At 37.8% G+C, this 14,526-nt stretch overlaps 1 protein-coding gene across 1 annotated transcript in view; it reads right to left on the reverse strand.

Annotated features, from left to right (window-relative positions):
- Positions 1 to 14,526, reverse strand: part of INPP4B (inositol polyphosphate-4-phosphatase type II B) — a 1,415,612-nt gene that overhangs the window by 762,589 nt on the left and 638,497 nt on the right. The window lies entirely within an intron of this gene.

Genomic DNA, 14,526 nt, shown 5'->3' on the forward strand with positions numbered 1-14,526 from the left:
TGTGTAACAGATTTTGGGGGTCAAAGTTAGAAAAAGTGTGTTTTTTCCATTTTTTTCCTCATATTTTATAAATGTTTTTATAGTAAATTATAAGATATGATGAAAATAATGGTATCTTTAGAAAGTCCATTTAATGGCGAGAAAAACGGTATATAATATGTGTGGGTACAGTAAATGAGTAAGAGGAAAATTACAGCTAAACACAAACATCTCAAAAATGTAAAAATAGCCTTGGTCCCAAACGGACAGAAAATGGAAAAGTGCTGTGGTCATTAAGGGGTTAATATAGCTTAAAGGGACATTTAACCCAAATTTTCTCTTTCATGATTCAGATAGAAAATACCATTTTAAACAACTTTCTAATATACTTCTGTTATCTAATTTGCTTCATTCTCTTGATATTCCTTCCTGAAAAGCATATCTAGATAGGATCAGTAGATTCTGATTGGTGGCTGCACATATTTGCCTCATGTGATTGGCTCACCCATGTGCATTGCTATTTCTTTAACAAAGGATATCTAAATATTGAAGCAAATTAGATAATATAAGTACAATGGAATTTTGTTTAAAATTGTATTCTCTGTCTGAATTATGAAAGAAACATTTTGGGTTTAATGTCCCTTTAAAGTGGTATAACAAATATAGACATAGAAAATATTTTTTTATTGCACATAGGAATCAGAAGGTCTGTATAAACTGCCCATTAGCCTATTTACTGGCATAGAAACCTTTATATACCCCCTCAATAGGCCAGATTACAAGTGGAGTGCTAATTGACCCCTTAATGACCACAGCACTTTTCCATTTTCTGTCCGTTTGGGACCAAGGCTATTTTTACATTTTTGCGGTGTTTGTGTTTAGCTGTAATTTTCCTCTTACTCATTTACTGTACCCACACATATTATATACCGTTTTTCTCGCCATTAAATGGACTTTCTAAAGATACCATTATTTTCATCATATCTTATCATTTACTATAAAAAAAATATAAAATATGAGGAAAAATGGAATAAAACACACTTTTTCTAACTTTGACCCCCAAATTCTGTTACATATCTACAACCACCAAAAAACACCCATGCTAAATAGTTTCTAAATTTTGTCCTGAGTTTAGAAATACCCAATGTTTACATATTCTTTGCTTTTTTTTGTAAGTTATAGGGCCATAAATACAAGTAGCACTTTGCTATTTCCAAACCATTTTTTTTTTTTTTCAAAATTAGCAATAGTTACATTGGAACACTGATATCTTTCAGAAATCTCTGAATATCCATTGACATGTATATATTTTTTTTTAGTAGACAACCCAAAGTATTGATCTAGGTCCATTTTGGTATATTTCATGCCACCATTTTACCGCCAAATGCGATCAAATACAAAAAATCGTTCACTTTTTCACACATTTTTTCACAAACTTTTGGTTTCTCACTGAAATTATTTACAAACAGTTTGTGCAATTATGGCATAAATGGTTGTAAATTCTTCTCTTGGATCCCCTTTGTTCAGAAATAGCAGACATATATGGCTTTGGCGTTGCTTTTTGGTAAATAGAAGGCCGCTAAATGCCACTGCGCACCACATGTGTATTATGCCCAGCAGTGAAGGGGTTAATTAGGGAGCATGTAGGGAGCTTTTTGGGGTAATTTTAGCTTTAGTGTAGTAGACAACCCCAACTATTGATCTAGGCCCATTTTTGTATATTTCATGCCACTATTTAACCGCCAAATGCGATCAAATTAAAAAAATGTTTTACATTTTTCACAATTTTAGGTTTCTCACTGAAATCATTTACAAACAGCTTTTGCAATTATGGCAAAAATGGTTGTAAATGCTTCTCTGGGATCCCCTTAGTTCAGAAATAGCAGACATATATGGCTTTGGCATTGCTTTTTGGTAATTAGAAGGCCACACCACATGTGTATTATGCCCAGCAGTGCAGGGGTTAATTAGGGAGCTTGTAGGGTTAATTTTAGCTTTAGTGTAGTGTAGTAGACAACCGAAAGTATTGATCTAGGCCCATTTTGGTATATTTCATGCCACCATTTCACCGCCAAATGCGATCAAATAAAAAAAAACGTTACATTTTTCCAAATTTTAGGTTTCTCACTGAAATTATTTACAAACAGCTTGTGCAATTGTGGCACAAATGGTTGTAAATGCTTCTCTGGGATCCTCTTTGTTCAGAAATAGCAGACATATATGGCTTTGGTGTTGCTTTTTTGTAATTAGAAGGCCGCTAAATGCCACTGCGCACAACACGTTAATTATGCCCAGCAGTGAAGGGGTTAATTAGGTAGCTTGTAGGGAGCTTGCAGGGTTAATTTTAGCTTTAGTGTAGAGCTCAGCCTCCCACCTGAAACATCAGACCTCCTGATCCCTCCCAAACAGCTCTCTTCCCTCCCCCACCCTACAATTGTCCCCGCCATCTTAAGTACTGACAGAAACTCTGCCAGTACTAAAATAAAAGGTATATTTAGGCTTTTTTGTGTTTTTTTTTTTTAGCATATTTACATATTCTGCTGTGTAGGATCTTGGGTACTGGCAGCTGTCTGTCAGTACCCAGTTTAGAAAAAAGTGTGTGTATTTTTTTTTAGAAAAAATCCCTTTTTCTGTAGTGTAGCTCCCCCCCCCCCACCCAAGACCAACCCCCCACCCCTCCAAGATCCCTTTGATTATTGTTTTATTTTTTTAAGTATGCCCTTTTCCCCCACATATGTACTTGCAACTTTTCTGTAGTATAGCGGTTCCCACCCGCTCCCGCCCGTGCACGTGCACGCGCCCCCCGCCGGCTCCGCCCCCGATCCCGCCCCCCTCCACGGCTCACCAGTGGCCGCCCACCCGCCTCCCAAGTCATTTCCCACCCACCAACGATACCGGCCATCGATGTCCGGTGCAGAGAGGGCCACAGAGTGTCTCTCTCTGCATCAGATGGCCATGTAAGGTTATTGCAGGATGCCTCCATATCGAGGCATCACTGCAATAACCGGAAAGCAGCTGGAAGCGATCAAGATCGCTTCCAGCTGCTTTCCACACCGAGGACGTGCAGGGTACGTCCTCAGGCGTTAACTGCCTTTTTTTTTGAGGATGTACCCTGCAAGTCCTTGGTCGTTAAGGGGTTAATGCTAAGTAAGCTTTTTGCACTTGGGTTGTGCTTTTATTATGAGTTAAAAGTAAATTTTCTTTTCTCTCTCACTAATCTAACGAGCACAAAAAGCCGAACTTAGAATAACATGTGCGCGTTCACGTATTTCCCCATAGAAGTCAATTGAGAAAAAAAAGTGGGAAAAAACACCCTATTTTCCCGCAAACCCAATTGCATATTCTCATGTTCGCTAAGCCGACATGAAAATATGAATAATTTCACATTCCAATGTTCTTCACATAGAAGAATACGTTCTATTTATTCATAAACAAATATTTCTACATATATCTAAAAGTTTATTGGTGCAATATATGTATATACAGTATATATATATATATATATATATATATATATATATATATATATATATATATATATATATACATACATACACATACACATTCACATGAATATATAGGTATAGATATATACAGACATACAGGTAGCCCTCAGTTTACGCTGGGGTTAGGTTCCAGAAGGAATGGTTGTAAATCGAAACCATTGTAAATTGAAACCCAGTTTATAATGTAAGTCAATGGGAAGTGAGGGAGTTAGGTTCCAGGCCCCTCTCAAAATTGGCATAAGTAACACCTAATACATTATTTTTAAAGCTTGGAAATGAAGACTTTAAATGCTAAACAGCATTATAAACCTAATAAAATAATAACAAAACACAGAATATATAATTAAACTAAGTTAAATGAACAAAAACATTTGCTAATGTATATAGAAATATCTATTTAGAAATAGAACATATTCCTCTATGTGAAAAACATTGGATATTAAATATTTACAGTAAATAAACAGTTCAATTCTTTATTAAATATCAATAGTGCATAAATATAATTTAACATGCTTTTGTCTACTTAACAGCAAAGGCCTCCAATGCATGTGTCTCTATGTTAAAGCCCTTTGTCTGCCTTTTTTCTAACACCTGAGATATCATATCTTTGAGCCTTTATAACTTTTTTGTGCAATATTATTTTTGAATGCTTGTTATTAGCAGGGATAGGCACAGACAAAGGCTGTGGCAGACATTTTCCAAAGTACAGACCTTAGTGAAGGACACCAAGGTACATTTCAAATTAAAAACATCATTTTATAGTGCTTGGTGTTATTATAACCAGCCCTCCTCTGGCTATACCCATGTACCAGTGTCACTACTGTGTCATTATATAGCGCTGGGTGTCATTACACTGATGCAGACACTACTGATCCTATAACCAGCACTCCTCTGGCTATACCCATGTGCCAGTGTCACTACTGTGTCTTTGTATAGAGCTAGGTGTTATTATAAAGATGCAGATATCACTGATCCTATAACCAGCCCTCCTCTGGCTATACCCATGTGCCAGTGTCACTACTGTGTCATTATATAGTGCTGGGTGTCATTACACTGATGCAGACACTACTGATCCTATAACCAGCCCTCCTCTGGCTATAACCATGTGCCAGTGTCACTACTGTGTCATTATATAGTGCTGGGTGTTATTATACTGATGCAGACACCACTGACCCTATAACCAGCCCTTGTCTGGCTATACCCATGTGCCAGTGTCACTACTGTGTCATTATATAGTGCTTGGTGTTATTATACTGATGCAGATACCACTGATCCTATAACCAGCCCTCCTCTGGCTATACCCATGTGCCAGTGTCACTACTGTGTCATTATATAGTGCTGGGTGTTATTATACTGATGCAGATACCACTGATCCTATAACCAGCCCTTGTCTGGCTATACCCATGTGCCAGTGTCACTACTGTGTCATTATATAGTGCTTGGTGTTATTATACTGATGCAGATACCACTGATCCTATAACCAGCCCTCCTCTGGCTATACCCATGTGCCAGTGTCACTACTGTGTCATTATATAGTGCTGGGTGTTATTATACTGATGCAGACACCACTGACCCTATAACCAGCCCTTGTCTGGCTATACCCATGTGCCAGTGTCACTACTGTGTCATTATATAGCGCTGGGTGTTATTATAGTGATGCAGATACCATTGACCCTATAACCAGCCCTTGTCTGGCTATACCCATGTGCCAGTGTCACTACTGTGTCATTATATAGTGCTGGGTGTTATTATACTGATGCAGATACCACTAATCTTATAACCAGCCCTTCTCTGGCTATACCCATGTGCCAGTGTCACTACTGTGTCATTATATAGCGCTGGGTGTCATTACACTGATGCAGACACTACTGATCCTATAACCAGCCCTCCTCTGGCTATAACCATGTGCCAGTGTCACTACTGTGTCATTATATAGTGCTGAATGTTATTATACTGATGCAGATACCACTGATCCTATAACCAGCCCTCCTCTGGCTATACCCATGTGCCAGTGTCACTACTGTGTCATTATATAGTGCTTGGTGTTATTATACTGATGCAGACAGATACCACTGATTCTATAACTAGCCCTCCTCTGGCTATACCCATGTGCCAGTGTCACTACTGTGTCATTATATAGTGCTGGGTGTTATTATACTGATGCAGATACCACTAATCTTATAACCAGCCCTTCTCTGGCTATACCCATGTGCCAGTGTCACTACTGTGTAATTATATAGTGCTGGGTGTTATTATACTGATGCAGATACCACTGATCCTATAACCAGCCCTTGCCTGGCTATACGCATGTGCCAGTATCACTACTGTGTCATTATATAGTGCTGGGTGTTATTATACAGATGCAGATACCATTGACCCTATAACCAGCCCTTGTCTGGCTATATGCATGTGCCAGTGTCACTTCTGTGTCTTTGTATAGTGCTGGGTATTATTATACTGATGCAGCTACCACTGATCCTATAACCAGCCCTCCTCTGGCTATACCCATGTGCCAGTATCACTACTGTGTCATTATATAGCGCTGGGTGTAATTATACTGATGCAGGTACCACTGATTCTATAACCAGCCCTCCTCTGGCTATACCCATGTGCCAGTATCACTACTGTGTCATTATATAGCGCTGGGTGTAATTATACTGATGCAGATACCACTGATCCTATAAACAGCCCTCCTCTGGCTATACCCATGTGCCAGTATCACTACTGTGTCATTATATAGTGCTGGGTGTTATTATACTGATGCAGATACCAGTGACCCTATAACCAGCCCTTGTCTGGCTATACCCATGTGCCAGTATCACTACTGTGTCATTATATAGCGCTGGGTGTAATTATACAGATGCAGATACCACTGATCCTATAACCAGTCCTTGTCTGGCTATACGCATGTGCCAGTGTCACTACTGTGTCTTTGTATACAGCTGGGTGCTATTATACAGATGCAGATACACATCCAGTATTTCATTCAGGCTTTATTTATTCCATAACTTATCACCCAATATCGCTAGCATTCTCTTGACAAGCCACTAACTTTATTCACACTACATATTTTTTTTTTTTATTCCTATTATTTAATCAGAAAGAAAAGATATACCAAGGTTGTGGTGGACACTGCAAGGGCTAGTCACGGACTCCAGTGTCCGCGTACGGACACCTTGCCTATCCCTGGTTATTAGACAGTGTTATTATGAGTGTAACTGTACTTTGTAATATATTTTTGATGTGTTTTGTGCAACTTTTTAGTTTTGTGAAGCAGTTAACCACAGCTCTGAGATTGCAGTAATCATTCTAGCATAAATCACAATTGCGCTAACGCAAGTGCGCTCAACTTCTAATATAAGCACAATTTACCCTGTTTGCAAACGACTGCAAAAAACCCTCAGGCAAACGTTTGCGTGCCACTTGTAATTTAGCCCATTGTAAGCTAGTAATATAAAAATCAGATGCTGTAATATATCACAGCATGTATCATTTTTAATATCTCTAACATTTTCAAAGGATTTGTAAAATGTAACATACACTGCACAGTATAATACATTTACACTTTAATTGAAAGCTTTTTTAAAAAATAATTTATTAGGTGGTGTTATTATGAGTGTAACTATTGTAATGTATTTTTGATGTGTTTTGTGACACTTTTTAGTTTTGCGATTACTGAAGTAGCAGTAATCATTCTAGCGCAAATGGCAATTGCGCTCAATAAGCCCGACAAGTGCAAACACCCATGATAAACCCCTTAACGATCGCGCTCCACTCGTAATCTGGCCCAATGTGTTCTAATTATTTTACTGCATTTGTCCTAACAGTCACTTTTACAAATACATACCTACTATACTTACTATATTATGTCAATTACTTCTGAAAAAATCTGTGGTGATGATGGGCTAACTGTGGTTCTCTTAGGCAGCTGCCTGCACACTATGCCTATATCTGGTCCTGCACTACTATTTAACTTTGGTCCACTTAACGCTATGACCAACTACAAATATTATTAGACAAAAACATTAAAATGAGCTCATTGCTATAAATGTTACATATGCAGAGATATAAAATATAGTTTATTTCTAAAACAAATAGGTGGAGCCAAGCATTTCCCAACATAAATGTATTTCATTTTGAATTTAGTATATATTAAATAGACATGTGCAGCCGCGAAAAATTCGGTTCGGTTCGGATCGATTCGGACCGATTCGAATTTCGGTTCGGATCGATTCGAATTCGGAAGAAATCGAATGAATTCATTTTGGATTCATTCAGATTCTTTCGGATTCGTGTGAAATTCAGTTCGGTTCGAATCGATTCAGATTTTCGGAATTTCGGCACTGTTAAGTGGGATGTGCTGTGTATTACACTAGTATACTGTACAATACTAGTGTAATACATGGCCATCCGAATCCATCCGAATACATCCGAATAAATTCGAAACGATTCAGATTTATTCGGTAGATTCGGCACTGCCGCAATTCGGAAATTCAAATCGATCCGCATTCCGAATTCAACAAAATTCGTCCGAATTTCAATTCGGACCGGACCGAATCGCACATGTCTAATATTAAAGTTAAAAAAGATAATGGAAACGAAGCACAGAGAGAAGGTGCAGATTCTAAATAACATTGCACTTCATTTTCAATGAATTATAGAGTAAACAGTCTGCTATCATCGTAAACTGTTTTCGACCATTTAAAGAATTTACTTTAAAGGCTGATTAGAACTAACGGAGCTGCCCCAATGTTTAACCATAGGTATCAGGAAGAACATTATCCCTACCAATTCTGCTGAAAGGCATCTTTGCTCTTTATTGCCTTTACTGTATAGCAATAATTTAAAAAAATATATACGGTTTATTTTCCATTTTAAAGGTTCACTAAACTTCATTTGTTTTCATTTAGTTTTAAGATTGGAAGCTAGCTGTTCCTGACAAGTGCAAGATGTTAATGATTTAATTGTGGCTGCTTATTTACAGATCTCACCAGCCAGGTAGTTTATATGCATGCATTCTCTCTGCATAACAATTTAGTTATGTACTTCTTATTGAACTATTTCCCACATTTAGGGCCCAATTCTAAAAAGCTCTCTCGGCTGGTGAGAATTTATAAAAATGCTTGTCAGTCTTTTTATTTCCTTGGTGGAATTCTAGAACGCCACTTTTTAGTTTGAAAACAGGGTGTCTCGCTAAGGGCCGTATACTGCATTTTCGTATGGGGAGGAGATGAATAGATTACTAAGGTTCACAATTAAAATTGTACTGTTAAGGTGCATTAAAAATCTTAATAAAATTGTCCACCAAAAAAACATATTTTATCAAAAACGTAACATTTGTATTTAAATTACACAGGAATAAACCGTATTAAATATGCACACCAAAGAAATTCATACTTATAAGTACAAAAACCAAAGCGTAATTGTTAGTTTGTTTTTCGTAAAAAGGGCTGAACATTTTTTCTTCCATGGGCATATATGAAATAGTATTTCAAATCCCAGCATAATTATTTAAACATATCTGCCCTACAGATCTCACTGATTTTTCTCATTACCTCAAAGGTGGCGAGCTTTTATCAAAATACTCAAAACACTAATTACTCTGAAAGAAAAACCAATGCATACAAAAATAACAGTGAACTTAATGTACAGTGCACTGAAAACAGCGTAATTTGATTTGTATTAGGCGTAATATTAAAGTTTAAACATACGGTGGGTTCTTCCTGTGCACGTCCTCTATTGAGAATCTTTACATAGCAGAGAGCTCTCATTATTTCTATAGGAGACATCTCGCCACTCGCAGGTACAGACACTTTTTTTTTATTGAATTCAATGACGGCTGCCCCTGCAAGTGTTGTAGTTTTTACAACTACAACTAGACCAGTCATTTTTTTTTTTTTAGAATTGGACCCTTAGTCATAATAATCTACTCAAGCACAGTCAAAGACTTACAAATAATTTTCTAAAGGATGGAATATTATATTTGAGATACATAGACCAGCACCAGCTTTTCTGCTGTATTGCTGCTATGAATCCCTTTCATATTTTTAGAATTCTTGCTATTTCAAAGAGACAAATACGTTTTACAAGGTTAAACAGTGTTAAACCATGAGATAAAAAAATATAAGCTTGCAAAGTTAAATTCTGTCAAGGTACACTGACAGGTTTCATATGCAATCACCACTCAATTCTTTCTGATAAGAAGTAGAATACTTCTATTTATTTTATGGATTCACAGCTTCTATATACTTTAAAATTGTATGCTCAGCCCTAATATACGTTTGTTAAGGGTGCCTAATAAAGCAAGAAAATAAATATTAAAGAGACATGAAAATCAAAATGAAACTTTCTAGGGATGTGCATTCGATTAACGAAATTAAAATCCGAATAAATGCACAGAGAAAATTAAAAAATGCTGACAATTTTTTTTTTTAAAGGTTAAAATTTACCTTAATGGGACAGTAAAGTCATAATTAGATATTCATGATTTAGACAGAGCGTGCAAATTTAACCCCTTAATGACCGGACCATTTTTCAATTTTCTTACCCTTAATGACAATGGCTATTTTTACATTTCTGCGGTGTTTGTGTTTAGCTGTAATTTTCCTCTTACTCATTTACTGTACCCACACATATTATATACCGTTTTTCTCGCCATTAAATGGACTTTCTAAAGATACCATTATTTTCATCATATCTTATAATTTACTATAAAAAAAATATAAAATATGAGGAAAAAATTGAAAAAAACACACTTTTTCTAACTTTGACCCCCAAAATCTGTTACACATCTACAATCACCAAAAAACACCCATGCTAAATAGTTTCTAAATTTTGTCCTGAGTTTAGAAATACCCAATGTTTACATGTTCTTTACTTTTTTTGCAAGTTATAGGGCCATAAATACAAGTAGCACTTTGCTATTTCCAAACAACTTTTTTTCAAAATTAGCGCTAGTTACATTGGAACCCTGATATCTGTCAGGAATACCTGAATATCCCTTGACATGTATATATTTTTTTTTAGAAGACAACCCAAAGTATTGATCTAGGCCCATTTTGGTATATTTCATGCCACCATTTCACCGCCAAATGTCATCAAATAAAAAAATAAGTTCACTTTTTCACAAATTTTGTCACAAACTTTAGGTTTCCCACTGAAATTATTTACAAACAGCTTGTGCAATTAAGGCACAAATGGTTGTAAATGCTTCTTTGGGATCCCCTTTGTTCAGAAATAGCAGACTTATATGGCTTTGGCATTGCTTTTTGGTAATTAGAAGGCCACTAAATGCTGCTGCGCACCACACGTAAATTATGCCCAGCAGTGAAGGGGTTAATTAGGTAGGTTGTAGGGAGCTTGCAGGGTTAATTTTAGCTTTAGGGTAGAGATCAGCCTCCCACCTGACACATCCCACCCCCTGATCCCTCCCAAACAGTTCTCTTCCCTCCCCCACCCCACAATTGTCCCCGCCATCTTAAGTACTGGCAGAAAGTCTGCCAGTACTAAATAAAAGGAGTTTTTCTTTTTTTTAATAAAAAAAATTAAAATGTTTTAGCTGTGATGGACTCCTGCCTTAGCCCCAACCTCCATGATCCCCCCCCCCCAGCTCTCTAACCCTCTCCCCTACCTAATTGCCGCCATCTTGGGTACTGGCAGCTGTCTGCCAGTACCCAATTTGCCCCCAAAACAAGTGTTTTTTTTTGCAATTTATTGCCAGTTTACATTTTTCTGTAGTGTAGCAGCCCCCCACAATACCCCAACCCCCTCCCCCTCCCAGATCCTTATATATTTATTTATATTTTACTTTTATCCCCCCTTCCTTTCTCATTGGTGGCAGTGGGCATGTAATCGGGCGCGCACGCGCGCCCCCGCGCGCCCCCGCACGCTCCCGGCACCCGGCGTGCACATAGCACTTACAGGAACCGGATGCCGGGTAGCGATGGGCCGCCCACCCGCCTCCCTGATGTGCTCCCACCCACCAACGAACCGGCACCATCGCTACCGGTGCAGAGAGGGCCACAGAGTGGCTCTCTCTGCATCGGAGTCTTCTAAATGGTATTGCAGGATGCCTCCATATGGAGGCATCACTGCAATACCCTGAGAGCTGCTGGAAGCGATTGCGATCGCTTCCAGCACTCTCTTAGACAAGTGACGTACCAGGTACGTCCATTGTCACTAACTGCAAGTTTTTGCAGGACGTACCTGGTACGTCACTTGTCATTAAGGGGTTAAATAACTTTCCAAATTACTTCTATTATTTCATTTGCTTTCTTCTATTTTTATCCTTTGCTGAAAGGTTTATCTAGTTAAGCTCAGGAGCAGCAAAGAACCTAAGTTCTAGCTGCTGATTGGTGGTTGCATATATTTATTGATTGTCATTGGCTCACCCATGTCTTCAGTTAGAAACCACTAGTGCATTGCTGCTCCTTCAAAAAAAGATACCAAGAGAATGAAGCAAATTTGATAATAGAAGTAAACTGGAAAGTTGTTTAAATTTTTATGTTCTACCTAAATGATGAAAGTATTTGGGTTTAATGTACCTTTAATGTTCTCTGGAGAGCGCGCTAACACAATCCTCTTCTTGCCAGAGCCCCGGCCATGCTTAGCAAGCTCGGCTCTCAAGACCTGCAGTAAAGTTAGTGCAGGTCCAGATAATGGAGAGCATTAAAGTGAAGGTAAAGTTGCACCATATGAAAAGCAGGATTTGAAAGATCAATAAAAATAAACATAAGTTTAATCCATAATTTTTTTTCATTTTGAATAATAAACGATATAATGACATTGCAAACCTTAAATATTAGAGTTCAGCGTAATGCCCGGCTCTGTGTCACATATTTTGTTATGGTGACGTAAACGCTGGCATCCAATTGAAATCCTGGCCATTAGGTGCCCACGATTGTAGACAAACCGCCCCCTCTATCTACAGCGCATGCCCAACGCAATGCGCACATCTTAGTTAATAGGGAGTGAGCCTGGCTGCTTATGTAGAAAGCGGGTGGGGCCGCTTTCTACATGGGATAGAGCACTTACCAGAAGTCAAATCGAGGGTGGAGCGACGGTGCTGTCAATAGCAAATGTAATATATAAAAAATATAATTTTACAATTATTTTTTTTTTATTAAAAGTTAGCGTTTTCATATATTAGCGCATAGGCTACATATATGAATGATCCGAGAGCCGCAACTTTACCTTCACTTTAAGCCTGCTGTTAGTGCGGCCAGCGCTCTGGCAAGAAGAGGATCAGCTTAGCGCGCTCTCCAGAGTGTGTTAAGGTAAGTATTGTAGCTATAGGTGAACCTGTAGCTTTAAAATATTTGCATTCGATTTAACGAAAACAAATGTAAATATTTAACTAAAATTCAGTATTTGTTTAGTTTTAAACTAAGCGAATAAAAAATAGCGCAGCCACCAAATATTTGTGTAAACGAATATCCCTGAATTTTCAGAATGAAAATGTTGTCCAAAACAAAATTGTCTTGGCTGCACATCCCTAAAACTTTCACGCTTCGGATAGAGCATGTGATTTTAAGAAACATGTACTATTGGGGGCTAGTTGCTGATTAGTGGCTGCACTCATGTCTCTTGTCATTGGCTCATATGATGTGTTCAGCTAGCTCCCAGTAGCGCATTTCTGCTCTGGAGCTGACATTAACTATGCGTTTAACCCCTTTGCAGGCAAATAATAGCGCAATAATAAAAGACTCTAACATTACAGCATTTTCTGTTAACACTTTTGTGTTTGTCTTTTAAGTCTTCTAGGACATTGTTTCTCAGCTGCGGTCCTCAAGTACCCCCAACAGGCTAGGTTTTCATTACAGCTGAATTAGAGCACAGGTGAAATAATCAGCTGACGGGTGAGAGCCAGTTAGTAACCATGGTGTTACTGACCAGCTGATTACTTCACCTGTACGCTGGTTCAGCTGTAATGAAAACCTGGCCTGTTGGTGGTACTTAAGGACCGCGGTTGAGAAACACTGTTCTAGGAGAGCAACTAATTCAGAATGATGCATTTACATAAAAGTATTTATGGGCTATGTTATATCAATCAGATCTTGTGTTCATGTGTAATTAATGTATTATTGGTCTATTACTGTGATATTGATGAAACAATAAAATTAATTGAAAATGTAATTAAATATTTTTTCTATATGATTAATATGTTTTTTTTATAAAATATAAACCTTAACATTCTTTCCTAACCCTTATATAACTATATATTTGCACCTTCACTCTCTATATTTCTCCATTAAACAAGAGCTAATAACTGTGTAGAATAATACAGTTTGTAAACTTTGCCCCTCTGTCCATCCCACAGCTCTCCCTGACTTATAAATGTCCCAGTTGAAATGAAGGACCATAAAGTCACCCCCCCAGACTTCCCAACTACTGCCTTGCCAACCTCAACCATGGCAGCCCCAATCCAAACCATAGAAACTCCACAATACCGCTCCCAAACCATTATGGCCACGTCTACAGAAAATGTACATGTCTGCCCATGGGTCTCCATGGTTTGGAGGTATGAATTGACTACTCTTCTATGTGAACCACTTTAACCTTGTCAAAATTAGATGTGCTACAAAAACCTCTAAATAAAATAATTATCTCTCCATTTCTTTCTTTTGTTTTAAAGGGACAGTCTACAATATATATTTTTATTTATTATTTTAAAAGATACATAATCCCTTTATTACCCATTCCCTAGTTTTGCATAACCAACACAGTTATATTAATATAGTTTTTACCTCTGTGATTACCTTGTATCTAAGAACCTTCTTCCAGCCCCCTAATCACATGACGGTGACTGTTTATTGCCTTTCATTTAGTTGTGTTGTGCTAAATCTTAAATAACTCCCCGGGCGTTAACACACTGTTATCTATATGGCCCACATGTACTTTCAGTCTCTAGTTGTGAAAAGCAATTTAAAAAGCATGTGATAAGAGGCAGCCCTCAAGGGCTTAGAAATTAACATATGAGCCTACCTAGGTTTAGTTTTAACTAAGAATACCAAAAGAACAAAGCAAATGTGATGATAGACTT

This window comes from Bombina bombina, chromosome 2 (genome assembly GCF_027579735.1).
Source record: "Bombina bombina isolate aBomBom1 chromosome 2, aBomBom1.pri, whole genome shotgun sequence".
NCBI classification, from domain to species: Eukaryota; Metazoa; Chordata; class Amphibia; order Anura; family Bombinatoridae; genus Bombina; species Bombina bombina.